Consider the following 6,781-nt stretch of genomic DNA (forward strand, 5'->3'; position numbering starts at 1 on the left):
ACAGCATTTCTTTTATTTATTTCTTTTATTTATGGAATTTGTTGTATGCCCAAACCTTTAGGCATCACGGCATAGGTTACAGTGAGATTTACATTTATGGTTGCTTTGGAGGCAAAGTTACACGCATGGAGTCAAACTACAGATCTGGATATTCAACATCAGTTTACAAACTAGGCAAGGATGTAGTTGAGTATCAAGTTCCATAGGCTACGGGAAAATTGAATTGCTACTAACTTTTGACTTGCATGACGGATATGGGTGATATTTTATACAGCCTTTTTGTCAGAGCCCTCCCTCCCAAGAATGGAAATTCTGGGAAACATTCATTAATAAATGAAAAAGTTATTAAGAAAGTAAAAAAAAAACAACACTTTTTGGCCTACTCCCATGCATTTCCCATCAAGAAAAAGTAAAAATGTCAGCGCAGCGCACAGCAAAAACTGCTGGAAGGAATTGGACCAGGTACAAAACAACTTGGGCATGGATTTACCGCCTGGATACCGCCAAAGCTATGATGAGGCCCTTAGTCTTCTAATGCATTGTATTACTCAGAAGCAGATCTATAACCATATGATCCACCTACGGTCATCAACTGTGAAACACCATCAAAGTCAGGATTTTGGAATGCAAAAGGCTTTATTTCATGTATTTGTTAAAGTTCAACATATAGGCTGAATAACCATCCCAGTGTGTTCGGCTAGGCTAATGGGATAGTTGCTCCTTGATGATGGGTTTTGTTCTGGGGCGTCAATTCACCAAAATGCTAGGGTTAGCGGAAGTGACATCACAGAAAGTGATATCATATGGCCTTTGGTCATGGTGAAATAACATCACATACCATTTAACCCACACGTCATCACTTGCATTTGAGAAAATACCAAACCGGTACTAAAGCAGGCATAAGACTTTTTGGATACTAACCACATTTTAACTACTGTGCTGCCGTGATATGTCATTAAGGAGGTCATGCTATGAGAAGGGTAGATCCAGTAGAACCAACATAGGCCAGGGGCCCTGCCATGCATATGCCACTACAGCCTCATATGACAATTTACTATGTCTTATACCATTTATGGCTGCACATGTCAGGTGCTGCCCTAACACAGTATGCCAAATGTAGTCTTTATGTGAGGCTACCACCATCTTATTTCTGTTTTAGCCTTTCAACCCAAGTACAGTCCAAATATGTTGGCAACAACTTTATAAATCCAGTTGCTTCATTCATATTCCAACTGCATCCTTTAATGTCCAGTAATGCCACACAATGACAGTTCATCCCTCAAACACCTGGCACGTTCACCATATGTAGGGGAGAACCTCACATGTCTAATTACTGCCATCATAAGTGAGGTGCATTGCTACCACATAGTTACTTGCATGCATGGTATCTTTAACATGGGTGAGAGTGCAGCCTCAAATCACCCAGGAAATGACAATGAATGCCTCATTCAAATGATATCTCATTGCATTTAATGCTCAACCTCATGGCCATTTGCTGCTGTGTTATGCCAATGAAATGGCATTTAGTTTCCTATATGCAATGCATGGCATCTTTACTATCAGGGGTCTGCAGCCTGTGGCTAATGAGATGTTTTGGCCTATGGATTCTGTAAGGATGATAGGAGATGTTGAAATCATCAGGAGAGACAAAGGTAGCCTTTGCAATATTTGTGTTTTTTGTTCCAGTGCATTTATATCACAATCTGATTCAGCTTCAGACATGTGTTGGATTGTATGTTCCATTACCATGCCTTCCCCACCCGCTCTCCTCCGCCCCCCCCCCCCCCCAACGATTTCGACTGAGGAACATATATTGAAGTGCACGCAGAAGTGGAGATGTGCACTTGCAGGGCAAGCAAAAACATGCAAACCAGCGGTAATGTGTGGGGCAGTTGTGGAGTGAGGGATGGAATTTTAAGTAGGACAGGGGATGTCTGAACGTGTGTGTGTGCAGGTTCATAGGATATATCTATGAAGAGACAATGAGGAATACTGTAACTGCCAGCCTCAGACCCCACTGCGAGAAATACTGAAGTACCACCATTTTAGAGTAACTCCTAGTTTGATACAGGCCACGACGTAAACAGCAGCGCACTGTGAGTCCAGAATCGCTTTCCCATCCCTTTCCCCAGCGATACAATTGAGCAAGAGGGCATTCAGGCCTGATAGTTAAAACTTAAATTGTATCGTGGTGCAGGCCTGCAAAACCAGAAAGGAATGCTAATAGCCAAGACTGGCGGGGAGGGCTGTACCTGTTCCGAAGGAAAAAGCCATGAGAGCTGGGGCAGAGATCACAACCCAACCCAGATTTAGGGCACTATCACCCCTGGCAGTGCAGGAAGTCAGGCGCCGGATTCTTTAAGTCCCCATTCCCATGGGACTCCATGAGAGTGGGGAGACGGAAGCACCGGCACTGTTGCTAATGGTGCCAGTGCTTCCGTGACGACTCTGCCTACCAGGGCCACTGCACCCGGCAGGGTCAGACCTGTTAGGCGCAACAGCCCTGGCACGCAGAGTTGTAGTGTGGCGGTCCAGAATCAATGGTGGCGGTAAGCTCCCCAGCACCCTTGTTTCCGGACTGCCACACTTGTAATGAGGCCCATTGTCTTTGAAAATGTCTTGTTTGCTTTGATCTAACCTAAAGATCTCTGTGGCAGTTGGGTTCTACTGACACCTTTTTTCTTTTTGTATACAAAATAAACCTCATCATCCTTGCAAGACATACGCCAAGCTTTTTTCCTCAGTGGATTATTGTGTCTGGTCATCTACCCTTCAAATTTGGTAGCCCCAATGTGATCCCAGACCCTCCGCAGGGATGGAGAATTCCTGGCCGCAGCATCCAGAGGAGCTACATCCGCCTGCAGTGAACAGTCCCCTTGTGCACAAACTGAAAGGTTTACACGAGCATGTTACCAGAATTCCTGTTTGTTCCTTGGAGAGGGGTGCTGCTACCGGATTGTGCAGGCCGCTGATGGGACCCTGACACAGAAGATTGGGAGAGCATGTAGATGCAAGTGCACCTTTTGTGGGAGAAAACGTGGGTGGAAGGGGAGATGCGCAACTGGTTCTGGAGGAGAGTGGTGACACAGTGACTGACGTTTGGGTGCGAGTAGAAAGACCATGTGGCTATGACTTAATTTTTTCATTAATATTATATGGAGTAAAAAGGATAAAGGAGTAAAGGGACCCTTTCCGATTGTGGGGAAGAAGATAGTGCTGTATAACAGAGGAAAAGAGCAATAAGGGTATTCAGGCTCTGTATATTGAGTGGCCCTGGGATCTCCCTGCACAATTTAAAAGGGGTGTGGGAACAAAACAGTTTTTTGGTGTTTTTTTCTATTGATATTTTTATTGTATTGGTGTGGACCAAGGAGAGGGTCAAGGGTTGTTGTGTAGGATTGTTTGGAGCAGATTGAAGTGACATTGTGAGTGGTGTGTGAGAGGGCATGGGACATATTGGTACAGAACAGGAGCGAGGCATGAATGTGTGTTGTGTGATGAGGGGGAACAGGTGGGGAATTGTAATGGGAATGGGTCTGGGCAACAATATAAAGAGGTATCGCTGGATTGGAACCTGAAGTAGTATAAAGGGCTTATATAACGATTGAATGAGGTGGCTACCATGGAGCCGGCCACTCCACTGGAATATATGTTTGCAGCCCGCCCATTGTATAAGGGCAAGAGCATGAAATATCATCGGGAGTGGGTTGCAGAAACAAGAGGGGTGTGTTGAAACCATGGCCAGAACAAGGGAAAACAACAACAAGGTTTTAGGGCATATGTAGATGGTCCTAGCAGCAGAGTACAAGGGGAAGAAACTGAAAAATAGAAAGGAAGTTTTGGAATTGTGGAAGATGATAGAGGATTTAGACAATGTCACGCCTGTCCCTATGAAGGCAGCGACTGGACCACCCCTTTCGTGTGCCCCGACCCAGTCCTTGCCCACTGCCCCTTCCATTTAGGAGGCCCTTGTCCCATCAATTATGGCACCAGAAGTACAGCCACTACAAGAAACAGCAGCCCCCAGCAGGGTGTTACCCCACATGAGCAGCATTATGATTCACAAACCCGACTTATGTCCCCTTATCTGCCACCACTCCTGCCACTTTGTCCTCACAGGCCCAGTGTCAGAATCTCCCGAATCATATAGAATCCATCTGCAGCCGCTCACGAGCAAGAACAAGGGGGACTAGAATGTAAGCCATAAAAGGAGTTGGAAGTTGCATTGAGGAGGACACAGGAGGAATTGTTACAGTTGAGAATGAATAGACGAGACCAACGGAAAGCACCCATGGGGGGGAGGGGTGAATGGAGGGCAAGAGCTATCTTGTTCAGAATAGATAGTACCACAATCAGGGATGTACACATTGAGACGGAGGATAGAGAACAGGGAAAACATCAGATAGAAAGCTTGTATTACGGGACAGTGCGGTCAGCGAATGAGATGAGGGGAAGTGGGGGGATGAGTTATGGGATACGGTGGATGAAGTGGAACAGGAATGGGCCCTGCCTGCAATATCACCACAGGTGGAGAGCCTGTGGGGTCCAAGGCTGAGAAACTAGTAAGGCCGCATGGCGGTAGCCAAGGGAAAGCAGCTGGAGAAAAGGAAGGTGAAAAAGACAGTGGGGTCAAAGTTCCCGATGTTGCATAAAGGACCTGGGAGGGCACAGTATGTACCATGGCCACACACGGACAAGAATCATTTGATAAAGGCACTACCCTCCCTTACAGCTGGGGCCTGGAAATGGATTTGCGCATTAGAAAACAGACTGCAGATATAGCTTTGGGTGACTTGAAAAGTTTGTTGCAATATTAGGAGATCAAGCAGATGGCATTTGGGTTAAAGCAGGGTAACTGGGGGTGTGATTAGGAGAGGACAGCCATGATGGGGCTCACTTTAATGACAGTGTGGGCGGAACTGTGGCGCACATACCCAGACATGCCGGATCTTCAGTCAATAATGCAATGCAGCATGCTGGATGATGAGGATCCTGCATAGTATATTTTATAGACTCCAGAGACGTGCAGGGCAGAAACGGGTGAACCATGGGATTGATCTATCCCATTTTTCTATTTCACTGTTAAAAAGGGGCTCCCCAAATGGTGCAGAAGGAGCTCAACAAAATAGTGGGGATCACGGCAAAGGGGTGGAAGGAGATACAGTCTATAATTATACATCACTGTAAGTGGTTGAAAGAGAAGGAAAGGGAAATGGCACAGAGTACAAAGTGAGGATGCAAAACTATTAAAAAGAAGTTTTAGTTGAAGGGGCAGTAGTAGCAACATTCCAAGATGAGCAGACGGAGTACAGGGCAGAGGAGGCAGCTGTGCGATCAGAACCCGCATGGGAATGTGGCTACAACAGGAATGGTGGGTTTCAACCACAATATGAGGGATGAGCCCCAGGAGGGTATCTGTGGGGGAGAGGTGGGTTTACAGGATCCCAGGGTGGAAGGCGACGTTCTGGAGAAATGGGCCCGAGCAGGGGTAATATGGGGCAGTGTTGTACTTCCGCAAGGATGGGACATTTCTCACAGGAGTGTAGGAGTAGGCATGCAGCCCCATATGCGCAGGGCCGACCAGCCCCATAATCGCAGCCTTATGATCCTGCACCACAGCAGCCCTGTATGGTTTATTACCACCTGCTTCCCCTCCACAGTTACGACAGCTGCAAGCACCGGGACCCAGCGGCCTACCAGCATATGCAGTACATCAGGCGCAGCAGCCAGTGCCTCAAAGTGCTGAACAGTAATGCAGTACCTCATGGCACCATCACACATTACCAACTGGCTAGTGTGGCGGGAGGAAACCCTCCCGTCTTCCCAGGGACCAACACGCGATTGGCTGGTCTCGCCAGGTGAGGACTCCCTAGATTGAGAGAGTTTAATTAGCGGGAGGATGGGCCAGCGGGATTCAGGAGTGATGTACGATCATCTGGGGGTGAGAAGCTGACTATCATGGTGTGCTGCTGCAAACACGGACAATTTGTGGACACCAAATCCCCATGATGTAGGGCTCTTGCGGAGTGTTGCACCAGTACCAATTACAATACTCTGGGAAGCACTGCTCCCAGTTTAAAAGCAATAGCCCCTGTCCAAATAAGCAGAAGAGGGAATAAATGACACCATTACAGCCCTCTTACATTACAAGATTATTGTGCTGTATAACTCTCCTTGCAATACAGTCATATTTCTATTCAAAAAATCAAAGGTGTCTAGCTGAAGGATGATTCATGATTCAAGGTTTACGCCCTCTGAATGATATGGTACAGGCGGAGTGCCTGGTTGTCCCCAACCCTGCAACAATATTATGCAATATACCAACCACAGCAACCCACTTTACTGTCACTGATTTGAAAAATGCATTCTTCTCAGTCCTATTGCACACTGACTCCCAATACCTCACAGTGTTTATACATGGCAGGAGGTGATTCCAATACACAAGGCTTTCCAAGGGTACTGTCAGTCCCCCCCAGTATTTTCAAAAGAGTGCGACATGCAGATTTGGGGAACATACATGACCTGAGCACTATCATTCAGTATGTGGATGACTTGTTAGTGTACAGTTCCAATGAATAACAGTGCAGGGATGACGATCACCCTGTTGAACCTACTGGATTACAAATGGTACACAGCAGACATGGCAAAGCTGCAGTATTGTCAACAGGAAGTACTATATCTCAGTCAACTGATTTTTGTTAATGGCAAGAAAATAAACCCAGCGCGTGCAGCAGCAGTATGCAGCACACCCCAACCAGTGACAGTTAAAGACATGCAGGAG

Source organism: Ambystoma mexicanum, chromosome 9 (assembly GCF_040938575.1).
Source record: "Ambystoma mexicanum isolate Mex_15411 chromosome 9, UKY_AmexF1_1, whole genome shotgun sequence".
NCBI lineage: Eukaryota > Metazoa > Chordata > Amphibia > Caudata > Ambystomatidae > Ambystoma > Ambystoma mexicanum.